Here is a 14,183-nt window from a genome sequence, read left to right as displayed (position 1 = left end):
TGGGCCCCTTTACCCGTTCGAGATCAAAGAACTAGTTCTAGCCAAATACAAGGCAGATTCAAGCAAGCCAAGCTGTCATTACGCCAGCCACTTCTATCACAGATAGTTGTTGATATTTTATAGGTGTAAAGCTAGTGTCAATACACTTTACACCTGTTGACACAGGTTTCAATATAAAATTAAAACAAAAGACGCTTTCTCTCTCATGTAAGAGTACATTACTCCATGACACCACATAATGTTAAGAGTATCAGACTTGTGATAAGGAAGAGGGACCATTACAAAAGTGATGGTGGGTGCGGCCCACACGTGTTTGTGCATGCCCTGGGCGTGACAGGACGGACCAAAAAAATCTAGATAAGGCTGGTTCTCTCGAGAGGCTCTTAGAAGTACCATATGCGGTCCAACGCAGAAGTTTTGAGATTTCCCTTTAACAAAGAACACCATGTGGACTATTCAATACACCGAAAAATAAAAAACGAATACGACTTTGACAAGAGCCCAGAACTCTTTTAATCTGGCCATTGGCACCTGCACCAGGACTAGTCAGTACACCAGATAAATCAAAACCGAATAAGATATTCAATGACTTCTCACAAACTTCTAAACCCAAAGTAGGTCGTACATGTATAATAAGCACATTTTTGGAACAGCCTTCAAAGTCGCTCTGGAGACTCTTATAATATATTAATATATAAAGTATTTCTGTATATATTGAAATGTATAAAGTATCTCTTATTATTTATTTGCAAGACCAGACAATGGTATATGTTAAATTAACAGCGGCAAAACTCGCAGTATGAATTTTTAAATTTCTCGGAGTCCATTGGACTCCAGTGGTGCACTAGGCTCTAACTTTAGGAAGCAGGGATTGCGATGGACATCAATTATAATTATAAGGTGTATATCGCGAAAAAAAATAACCTGCATGGGCCCCTTTACCCGTTCGAGATCAAAGAACTAGTTCTATCCAAATACAAGGCAGAGATTCAAGCAAGCCAAGCTGTCTTTACGCCAGCCACTTCTATCACAGATAGTTGCTGATATTTTACAGGTGTAAAGCTAGTGTTAATACACTTTACACCTGTTGACTCAGGTTTCAATATAAAATTAAAACAAAAGACGCTTTCTCTCTCATGTAAGAGTACATTACTCCATGACACCACATAATGTTATGAGTAGCAGACTTGTTATAAGGAAGAAGGACCATTACAAAAGTGATGGGGGTTGGTGCCCTCACGTGTTTGTGCATGCCCTGGGCGTGACAGGACGGACCAAAAAAATCTAGATAAGGCTTGTTCTCTCGAGAGGCTCTTAGAAGTACCATATGCGGTCCAACGCAGAAGTTTTGAGACTTCCCTTCAACAAAGAACACCATGTGGACTATTCAAAACACCGAAAAAAAAAAAACGAATACGACTTTGACAAGAGCCCAGAACTCTTCTAATCTGGCCATTAGCACCTGCACCTGGACTTGTCAGTAACCAGAGAATCAAAACCGAATAAGATATTCAATGACTTCTCACAAACTTCTAAACCCAAAGTAGGTCGTACATGTATAATAAGCACAGTTTTGGAACAGCCTTCAAAGTCCCTCTGGAGACTCTTATATTATATTAATATATAAAGTATTTCTGTATATATTGAAATATATAATGTATCTCTTATTATTTATTTGCGAGACCAGACAATGGTATATGATAAATTAACAGCGGCAAAACTAGCGGTATGCATTTTTAAATTTCTCGGTGTCCATTGGACTCCAGTGGTGCACTAGGCTCTAACTTTAGGAAGCAGGGATTGCGGTGGACATCAATTATAATTATAAGGTGTATATCGTGAAAAAAAATAGCCTGCATGGGCCCCTTTACCCGTTCGAGATCAAAGAACTAGTTCTATCCAAATACAAGGCAGAGGTTCAAGCAAGCCAAGCTGTCTTTACACCAGCCACTTCTATCACAGATAGTTGCTGATATTTTACAGGTGTAAAGCTAGTGTTAATACACTTTACACCTGTTGACTCAGGTTTCAATATAAAATTAAAACAAAAGACGCTTTCTCTCTCATGTAATAGTACATTACTCCATGACACCACATAATGTTATGAGTAGCAGACTTGTGATAAGGAAGAGGGACCATTACAAAAGTGATGGGGGGTGAGGCCCACACGTGTTTGTGCATGCCCTGGGCGTGACAGGACGGACCAAAAAAATCTAGATAAGGCTTGTTCTCTCGAGAGGCTCTTAGAAGTACCATATGCGGTCCAACCCAGAAGTTTTGAGACTTCCCTTTAACAAAGAACACCATGTGGACTATTCAATACACCGAAAAATAAAAAACAAATACGACTTTGACAAGAGCCCAGAACTCTTCTAATCTGGCCATTGGCACCTGCACCAGGACTAGTCAGTACACCAGATAAATCAAAACCGAATAAGATATTCAATGACTTCTCACAAACTTCTAAACCCAAAGTAGGTCGTACATGTATAATAAGCACATTTTTGGAACAGCCTTCAAAGTCCCTCTGGAGACTCTTATATTATATTAATATATAAAGTATTTCTGTATATATTGAAATGTATAAAGTATCTCTTATTATTTATTTGCAAGACCAGACAATGGTATATGTTAAATTAACAGCGGCAAAACTAGCAGTATGAATTTTTAAATTTCTCGGAGTCCATTGGACTCCAGTGGTGCACTAGGCTCTAACTTTAGGAAGCAGGGTATGCGATGGACATCAATTATAATTATAAGGTGTATATCGTGAAAAAAAATAACCTGCATGGGCCCCTTTACCCGTTCGAGATCAAAGAACTAGTTCTATCCAAATACAACGCAGAGATTCAAGCAAGCCAAGCTGTCTTTACGCCAGCCACTTCTATCACAGATAGTTGCTGATATTTTACAGGTGTAAAGCTAGTGTTAATACACTTTACACCTGTTGACTCAGGTTTCAATATAAAATTAAAACAAAAGACGCTTTCTCTCTCATGTAAGAGTACATTACTCCATGACACCACATAATGTTATGAGTAGCAGACTTGTGATAAGGAAGAAGGACCATTACAAAAGTGATGGGGGTTGGTGCCCTCACGTGTTTGTGCATGCCCTGGGCGTGACAGGACGGACCAAAAAAATCTAGATAAGGCTTGTTCTCTCGAGAGGCTCTTAAAAGTACCATATGCGGTCCAACCCAGAAGTTTTGAGACTTCCCTTCAACAAAGAACACTATGTGGACTATTCAATACACCGAAAAATAAAAAACGAATACGACTTTGACAAGAGCCCAGAATTCTTCTAATCTGGCCATTGGCACCTGCACCAGGACTTGTCAGTAACCAGAGAATCAAAACCGAATAAGATATTCAATGACTTCTCACAAACTTCTAAACCCAAAGTAGGTCGTACATGTGAAATAAGCACAGTTTTGGAACAGCCTTCAAAGTCCCTCTGGAGACTCTTATATTATATCAACATATAAAGTATTTCTGTATATATTGAAATATATAATGTATCTCTTATTATTTATTTGCGAGACCAGACAATGGTATATGATAAATTAACAGCGGCAAAACTAGCGGTATGCATTTTTAAATTTCACGGAGTCCATTGGACTCCAGTGGTGCACTAGGCTCTATCTTCAGGAAGGAGGGATTGCGATGGACATCAATTATAATTATAAGGTGTATATCGTGAAAAGAAATAACCTGCATGGGCCCCTTTACCCGTTCGAGATCGAAGAACTAGTTCTAGCCAAATACAAGGCAGAGATTCAAGCAAGCCAAGCTGTCATTACGCCAGCCACTTCTATCACAGATAGTTGCTGATATTTTACAGGTGTAAAGCTAGTGTTAATACACTTTACACCTGTTGACACAGGTTTCAATATAAAATTTAAACAAAAGACGCTTTCTCTCTCATGTTAGAGTACATTACTCCATGACACCACATAATGTTATGAGTAGCAGACTTGTGATAGGGAAGAAGGACCATTACAAAAGTGATAGGGGTTGGTGCCCACACGTGTTTGTGCATGCCCTGGGCGTGACAGGACGGACCAAAAAAATCTAGATAAGGCTTGTTCTCTCGAGAGGCTCTTAAGAAGTACCACATGCGGTCCAACCCAGAAGTTTTGAGACTTCCCTTTAACAAAGAACACCATGTGGACTATTCAAAACACAGAAAAAAAAACGAATACGACTTTGACAAGAGCCCAGAATTCTTCTAATCTGGCCATTGGCACCTGCACCAGGACTAGTCAGTACACCAGATAAATCAAAACCGAATAAGATATTCAATGACTTCTCACAAACTTCTAAACCCAAAGTAGGTCGTACATGTATAATAAGCACATTTTTGGAAAAGCCTTCAAAGTCCCTCTGGCGACTCTTATATTATATTTATATATAAAGTATTTCTGTATATATTGAAATTTATAAAGTATCTCTTATTATTTATTTGCAAGACCAGACAATGGTATACGTTAAATTAACAGCGGCAAAACTAGCAGTATGCATTTTAAAATTTCTAGGAGTCCATTGAAATCCAGTGGTGCACTAGGCTCTAACTTTAGGAAGCAGGGATTGCGATGGACATCAATTATAATTATAAGGTGTATACCGTGAAAAAAAAATAACCTGCATGGGCCCCTTTACCCGTTCGAGATCAAAGAACTACTTCTATCCAAATACAAGGCAGAGATTCAAGCAAGCCAAGCTTTCTTTACGCCAGCCACTTCTATCACAGATAGTTGCTGATATTTTACAGGTGTAAAGCTAGTGTTAATACACTTTACACCTGTTGACTCAGGTTTCAATATAAAATTAAAACAAAAGACGCTTTCTCTCTCATGTTAGAGTACATTACTCTATGACACCACATAATGTTATGAGAAGCAGACTTGTGATAGGGAAGAAGGACCATTACAAAAGTGATAGGGGTTGGTGCCCACACGTGTTTGTGCATGTCCTGGGCGTGACAGGACGGACCAAAAAAATCTAGATAAGGCTTGTTCTCTCGAGAGGCTCTTAGAAGTACCACATGCGGTCCAACCCAGAAGTTTTGAGACTTCCCTTCAACAAAGAACACCATGTGGACTATTCAAAACACCGAAAAAAAAAAACGAATACGACTTTGACAAGAGCCCAGAACTCTTCTAATCTGGCCATTAGCACCTGCACCAGGACTTGTCAGTAACCAGAGAATCAAAACCGAATAAGATATTCAATGACTTCTCACAAACTTCTAAACCCAAAGTAGGTCGTACATGTATAATAAGCACAGTTTTGGAACAGCCTTCAAAGTCCCTCTGGAGACTCTTATATTATATTAATATATAAAGTATTTCTGTATATATTGAAATATATAATGTATCTCTTATTATTTATTTGCGAGACCAGACAATGGTATATGATAAATTAACAGCGGCAAAACTAGCAGTATGCATTTTTAAATTTCTCGGAGTCCATTGGACTCCAGTGGTGCACTAGGCTCTAACTTTAGGAAGCAGGGATTGCGATGGACATCAATTATAATTATAAGGTGTATATTGTGAAAAAAAATAACCTGCATGGGCCCCTTTACCCGTTCGAGATCAAAGAACTAGTTCTAGCCAAATACAAGGCAGATTCAAGCAAGCCAAGCTGTCATTACGCCAGCCACTTCTATCACAGATAGTTGTTGATATTTTATAGGTGTAAAGCTAGTGTCAATACACTTTACACCTGTTGACACAGGTTTCAATATAAAATTAAAACAAAAGACGCTTTCTCTCTCATGTAAGAGTACATTACTCCATGACACCACATAATGTTAAGAGTACCAGACTTGTGATAAGGAAGAGGGACCATTACAAAAGTGATGGTGGGTGCGGCCCACACGTGTTTGTGCATGCCCTGGGCGTGACAGGACGGACCAAAAAAATCTAGATAAGGCTGGTTCTCTCGAGAGGCTCTTAGAAGTACCATATGCGGTCCAACGCAGAAGTTTTGAGACTTCCCTTTAACAAAGAACACCATGTGGACTATTCAATACACCGAAAAATAAAAAACGAATACGACTTTGACAAGAGCCCAGAACTCTTTTAATCTGGCCATTGGCACCTGCACCAGGACTAGTCAGTACACCAGATAAATCAAAACCGAATAAGATATTCAATGACTTCTCACAAACTTCTAAACCCAAAGTAGGTCGTACATGTATAATAAGCACATTTTTGGAACAGCCTTCAAAGTCGCTCTGGAGACTCTTATATTATATTAATATATAAAGTATTTCTGTATATATTGAAATGTATAAAGTATCTCTTATTATTTATTTGCAAGACCAGACAATGGTATATGTTAAATTAACAGCGGCAAAACTAGCAGTATGAATTTTTAAATTTCTCGGAGTCCATTGGACTCCAGTGGTGCACTAGGCTCTAACTTTAGGAAGCAGGGATTGCGATGGACATCAATTATAATTATAAGGTGTATATCGTGAAAAAAAATAACCTGCATGGGCCCCTTTACCCGTTCGAGATCAAAGAACTAGTTCTATCCAAATACAAGGCAGAGATTCAAGCAAGCCAAGCTGTCTTTACGCCAGCCACTTCTATCACAGATAGTTGCTGATATTTTACAGGTGTAAAGCTAGTGTTAATACACTTTACACCTGTTGACTCAGGTTTCAATATAAAATTAAAACAAAAGACGCTTTCTCTCTCATGTAAGAGTACATTACTCCATGACACCACATAATGTTATGAGTAGCAGACTTGTGATAAGGAAGAAGGACCATTACAAAAGTGATGGGGGTTGGTGCCCTCACGTGTTTGTGCATGCCCTGGGCGTGACAGGACGGAACAAAAAAATCTAGATAAGGCTTGTTCTCTCGAGAGGCTCTTAAAAGTACCATATGCGGTCCAACCCAGAAGTTTTGAGACTTCCCTTCAACAAAGAACACCATGTGGACTATTCAAAACACCGAAAAAAAAAAAACGAATACGACTTTGACAAGAGCCCAGAACTCTTCTAATCTGGCCATTAGCACCTGCACCAGGACTTGTCAGTAACCAGAGAATCAAAACCGAATAAGATATTCAATGACTTCTCACAAACTTCTAAACCCAAAGTAGGTCGTACATGTATAATAAGCACAGTTTTGGAACAGCCTTCAAAGTCCCTCTGGAGACTCTTATATTATATTAATATATAAAGTATTTCTGTATATATTGAAATATATAATGTATCTATTATTATTTATTTGCGAGACCAGACAATGGTATATGATAAATTAACAGCGGCAAAACTAGCAGTATGCATTTTTAAATTTCTCGGTGTCCATTGGACTCCAGTGGTGCACTAGGCTCTAACTTTAGGAAGCAGGGATTGCGGTGGACATCAATTATAATTATAAGGTGTATATCGTGAAAAAAAATAGCCTGCATGGGCCCCTTTACCCGTTCGAGATCAAAGAACTAGTTCTATCCAAATACAAGGCAGAGGTTCAAGCAAGCCAAGCTGTTTTTACACCAGCCACTTCTATCACAGATAGTTGCTGATATTTTACAGGTGTAAAGCTAGTGTTAATACACTTTACACCTGTTGACTCAGGTTTCAATATAAAATTAAAACAAAAGACGCTTTCTCTCTCATGTAATAGTACATTACTCCATGACACCACATAATGTTATGAGTAGCAGACTTGTGATAAGGAGGAGGGACCATTACAAAAGTGATGGGGGGTGAGGCCCACACGTGTTTGTGCATGCCCTGGGCGTGACAGGACGGACCAAAAAAATCTAGATAAGGCTTGTTCTCTCGAGAGGCTCTTAGAAGTACCATATGCGGTCCAACCCAGAAGTTTTAAGACTTCCCTTCAACAAAGAACACCATGTGGACTATTCAATACACCGAAAAATAAAAAAACTAATACGACTTTGACAAGAGCCCAGAACTCTTCTAATCTGGCCATTGGCACCTGAACCAGGACTAGTCAGTACACCAGAGAATCAAAACCGAATAAGATATTCAATGACTTCTCACAAACTTCTAAACCCAAAGTAGGTCGTACATGTATAATAAGCACATTTTTGGAACAGCCTTCAAAGTCCCTCTGGAGACTCTAATATTATATTAATATACAAAGTATTTCTGTATATATTGAAATGTATAAAGTATCTCTTATTATTTATTTGCAAGACCAGACAATGGTATATGTTAAATTAACAGCGGCAAAACTAGCAGTATGAATTTTTAAATTTCTCGGAGTCCATTGAAATCCAGTGGTGCACTAGGCTCTAACTTTAGGAAACAGGGATTGCGATGGACATCAATTATAATTATAAGGTGTATAGCGTGAAAAAAAAAAAAAACCCTGCATGGGCCCCTTTACCCGTTCGAGATCAAAGAACTAGTTCTAGCCAAATACAAGGCAGAGATTCAAGCAAGCCAAGCTGTCATTACGCCAGCCACTTCTATCACAGATAGTTGTTGATATTTTATAGGTGTAAAGCTAGTGTTAATACACTTTACACCTGTTGACACAGGTTTCAATATAAAATTAAAACAAAAGACGCTTTCTCTCTCATGTAAGAGTACATTACTCCATGACACCACATAATGTTAAGAGTACCAGACTTGTGATAAGGAAGAGGGACCATTACAAAAGTGATGGTGGGTGCGGCCCACACGTGTTTGTGCATGCCCTGGGCGTGACAGGACGGACCAAAAAAATCTAGATAAGGCTGGTTCTCTCGAGAGGCTCTTAGAAGTACCATATGCGGTCCAACGCAGAAGTTTTGAGACTTCCCTTTAACAAAGAACACCATGTGGACTATTCAATACACCGAAAAATAAAAAACGAATACGACTTTGACAAGAGCCCAGAACTCTTTTAATCTGGCCATTGGCACCTGCACCAGGACTAGTCAGTACACCAGATAAATCAAAACCGAATAAGATATTCAATGACTTCTCACAAACTTCTAAACCCAAAGTAGGTCGTACATGTATAATAAGCACATTTTTGGAACAGCCTTCAAAGTCGCTCTGGAGACTCTTATATTATATTAATATATAAAGTATTTCTGTATATATTGAAATGTATAAAGTATCTCTTATTATTTATTTGCAAGACCAGACAATGGTATATGATAAATTAACAGCGGCAAAACTAGCAGTATGAATTTTTAAATTTCTCGGAGTCCATTGGACTCCAGTGGTGCACTAGGCTCTAACTTTAGGAAGCAGGGATTGCGATGGACATCAATTATAATTATAAGGTGTATATCGTGAAAAAAAATAACCTGCATGGGCCCCTTTACCCGTTCGAGATCAAAGAACTAGTTCTATCCAAATACAAGGCAGAGATTCAAGCAAGCCAAGCTGTCTTTACGCCAGCCACTTCTATCACAGATAGTTGCTGATATTTTACAGGTGTAAAGCTAGTGTTAATACACTTTACACCTGTTGACTCAGGTTTCAATATAAAATTAAAACAAAAGACGCTTTCTCTCTCATGTAAGAGTACATTACTCCATGACACCACATAATGTTATGAGTAGCAGACTTGTGATAAGGAAGAAGGACCATTACAAAAGTTATGGGGGTTGGTGCCCTCACGTGTTTGTGCATGACCTGGGCGTGACAGGACGGACCAAAAAAATCTAGATAAGGCTTGTTCTCTCGAGAGGCTCTTAGAAGTACCACATGCGGTCCAACCCAGAAGTTTTGAGACTTCCCTTCAACAAAGAACACCATGTGGACTTTTCAAAACACCGAAAAAAAAAAACGAATACGACTTTGACAAGAGCCCAGAACTCTTCTAATCTGGCCATTAGCACCTGCACCAGGACTTGTCAGTAACCAGAGAATCAAAACCGAATAAGATATTCAATGACTTCTCACAAACTTCTAAACCCAAAGTAGGTCGTACATGTATAATAAGCACAGTTTTGGAACAGCCTTCAAAGTCCCTCTGGAGACTCTTATATTATATTAATATATAAAGTATTTCTGTATATATTGAAATATATAATGTATCTCTTATTATTTATTTGCGAGACCAGACAATGGTATATGATAAATTAACAGCGGCAAAACTAGCAGTATGCATTTTTAAATTTCTCGGAGTCCATTGGACTCCAGTGGTGCACTAGGCTCTAACTTTAGGAAGCAGGGATTGCGATGGACATCAATTATAATTATAAGGTGTATATTGTGAAAAAAAATAACCTGCATGGGCCCCTTTACCCGTTCGAGATCAAAGAACTAGTTCTAGCCAAATACAAGGCAGATTCAAGCAACCCAAGCTGTCATTACGCCAGCCACTTCTATCACAGATAGTTGTTGATATTTTATAGGTGTAAAGCTAGTGTCAATACACTTTACACCTGTTGACACAGGTTTCAATATAAAATTAAAACAAAAGACGCTTTCTCTCTCATGTAAGAGTACATTACTCCATGACACCACATAATGTTAAGAGTACCAGACTTGTGATAAGGAAGAGGGACCATTACAAAAGTGATGGTGGGTGCGGCCCACACGTGTTTGTGCATGCCCTGGGCGTGACAGGACGGACCAAAAAAATCTAGATAAGGCTGGTTCTCTCGAGAGGCTCTTAGAAGTACCATATGCGGTCCAACGCAGAAGTTTTGAGACTTCCCTTTAACAAAGAACACCATGTGGACTATTCAATACACCGAAAAATAAAAAACGAATACGACTTTGACAAGAGCCCAGAACTCTTTTAATCTGGCCATTGGCACCTGCACCAGGACTAGTCAGTACACCAGATAAATCAAAACCGAATAAGATATTCAATGACTTCTCACAAACTTCTAAACCCAAAGTAGGTCGTACATGTATAATAAGCACATTTTTGGAACAGCCTTCAAAGTCGCTCTGGAGACTCTTATATTATATTAATATATAAAGTATTTCTGTATATATTGAAATGTATAAAGTATCTCTTATTATTTATTTGCAAGACCAGACAATGGTATATGTTAAATTAACAGCGGCAAAACTAGCAGTATGAATTTTTAAATTTCTCGGAGTCCATTGGACTCCAGTGGTGCACTAGGCTCTAACTTTAGGAAGCAGGGATTGCGATGGACATCAATTATAATTATAAGGTGTATATCGTGAAAAAAAATAACCTGCATGGGCCCCTTTACCCGTTCGAGATCAAAGAACTAGTTCTATCCAAATACAAGGCAGAGATTCAAGCAAGCCAAGCTGTCTTTACGCCAGCCACTTCTATCACAGATAGTTGCTGATATTTTACAGGTGTAAAGCTAGTGTTAATACACTTTACACCTGTTGACTCAGGTTTCAATATAAAATTAAAACAAAAGACGCTTTCTCTCTCATGTAAGAGTACATTACTCCATGACACCACATAATGTTATGAGTGGCAGACTTGTGATAAGGAAGAAGGACCATTACAAAAGTGATGGGGGTTGGTTCCCTCACGTGTTTGTGCATGCCCTGGGCGTGACAGGACGGACCAAAAAAATCTAGATAAGGCTTGTTCTCTCGAGAGGCTCTTAAAAGTACCATATGCGGTCCAACCCAGAAGTTTTGAGACTTCCCTTCAACAAAGAACACCATGTGGACTATTCAAAACACCGAAAAAAAAAAAAACGAATACGACTTTGACAAGAGCCCAGAACTCTTCTAATCTGGCCATTAGCACCTGCACCAGGACTTGTCAGTAACCAGAGAATCAAAACCGAATAAGATATTCAATGACTTCTCACAAACTTCTAAACCCAAATTAGGTCGTACATGTATAATAAGCACAGTTTTGGAACAGCCTTCAAAGTCCCTCTGGAGACTCTTATATTATATTAATATATAAAGTATTTCTGTATATATTGAAATATATAATGTATCTCTTATTATTTATTTGCGAGACCAGACAATGGTATATGATAAATTAACAGCGGCAAAACTAGCAGTATGCATTTTTAAATTTCTCGGTGTCCATTGGACTCCAGTGGTGCACTAGGCTCTAACTTTAGGAAGCAGGGATTGCGGTGGACATCAATTATAATTATAAGGTGTATATCGTGAAAAAAAATAGCCTGCATGGGCCCCTTTACCCGATCAAAGAACTAGTTCTATCCAAATACAAGGCAGAGGTTCAAGCAAGCCAAGCTGTCTTTACACCAGCCACTTCTATCACAGATAGTTGCTGATATTTTACAGGTGTAAAGCTAGTGTTAATACACTTTACACCTGTTGACTCAGGTTTCAATATAAAATTAAAACAAAAGACGCTTTCTCTCTCATGTAAGAGTACATTACTCCATGACACCACATAATGTTATGAGTAGCAGACTTGTGATAAGGAAGAAGGACCATTACAAAAGTGATGGGGGTTGGTGCCCTCACGTGTTTGTGCATGCCCTGGGCGTGACAGGACGGACCAAAAAAATCTAGATAAGGCTTGTTCTCTCGAGAGGCTCTTAGAAGTACCATATGCGGTCCAACCCAGAAGTTTTAAGACTTCCCTTCAACAAAGAACACCATGTGGACTATTCAATACACTGAAAAATAAAAAAACTAATACGACTTTGACAAGAGCCCAGAACTCTTCTAATCTGGCCATTGGCACCTGAACCAGGACTAGTCAGTACACCAGAGAATCAAAACCGAATAAGATATTCAATGACTTCTCACAAACTTCTAAACCCAAAGTAGGTCGTACATGTATAATAAGCACATTTTTGGAACAGCCTTCAAAGTCCCTCTGGAGACTCTTATATTATATTAATATACAAAGTATTTCTGTATATATTGAAATGTATAAAGTATCTCTTATTATTTATTTGCAAGACCAGACAATGGTATATGTTAAATTAACAGCGGCAAAACTAGCAGTATGAATTTTTAAATTTCTCGGAGTCCATTGAAATCCAGTGGTGCACTAGGCTCTAACTTTAGGAAACAGGGATTGCGATGGACATCAATTATAATTATAAGGTGTATAGCGTGAAAAAAAAAAAAACCTGCATGGGCCCCTTTACCCGTTCGAGATCAAAAAACTAGTTCTAGCCAAATACAAGGCAGAGATTCAAGCAAGCCAAGCTGTTATTACGCCAGCCACTTCTATCACAGATAGTTGTTGATATTTTATAGGTGTAAAGCTAGTGTTAATACACTTTACACCTGTTGACACAGGTTTCAATATAAAATTAAAACAAAAGACGCTTTCTCTCTCATGTAAGAGTACATTACTCCATGACACCACATAATGTTAAGAGTACCAGACTTGTGATAAGGAAGAGGGACCATTACAAAAGTGATGGTGGGTGCGGCCCACACGTGTTTGTGCATGCCCTGGGCGTGACAGGACGGACCAAAAAAATCTAGATAAGGCTGGTTCTCTCGAGAGGCTCTTAGAAGTACCATATGCGGTCCAACGCAGAAGTTTTGAGACTTCCCTTTAACAAAGAACACCATGTGGACTATTCAATACACCGAAAAATAAAAAACGAATACGACTTTGACAAGAGCCCAGAACTCTTTTAATCTGGCCATTGGCACCTGCACCAGGACTAGTCAGTACACCAGATAAATCAAAACCGAATAAGATATTCAATGACTTCTCACAAACTTCTAAACCCAAAGTAGGTCGTACATGTATAATAAGCACATTTTTGGAACAGCCTTCAAAGTCGCTCTGGAGACTCTTATATTATATTAATATATAAAGTATTTCTGTATATATTGAAATGTATAAAGTATCTCTTATTATTTATTTGCAAGACCAGACAATGGTATATGATAAATTAACAGCGGCAAAACTAGCAGTATGAATTTTTAAATTTTTCGGAGTCCATTGGACTCCAGTGGTGCACTAGGCTCTAACTTTAGGAAGCAGGGATTGCGATGGACATCAATTATAATTATAAGGTGTATATCGTGAAAAAAAATAACCTGCATGGGCCCCTTTACCCGTTCGAGATCAAAGAACTAGTTCTATCCAAATACAAGGAAGAGATTCAAGCAAGTCAAGCTGTCTTTACGCCAGCCACTTCTATCACAGATAGTTGCTGATATTTTACAGGTGTAAAGCTAGTGTTAATACACTTTACACCTGTTGACTCAGGTTTCAATATAAAATTAAAACAAAAGACGCTTTCTCTCTCATGTAAGAGTACATTACTCCATGACACCACA

This window comes from Nematostella vectensis, chromosome 12 (assembly GCF_932526225.1).
Source record: "Nematostella vectensis chromosome 12, jaNemVect1.1, whole genome shotgun sequence".
In the NCBI taxonomy this organism is placed as follows: domain Eukaryota; kingdom Metazoa; phylum Cnidaria; class Anthozoa; order Actiniaria; family Edwardsiidae; genus Nematostella; species Nematostella vectensis.
This window is presented reverse-complemented; position numbering follows the sequence as displayed.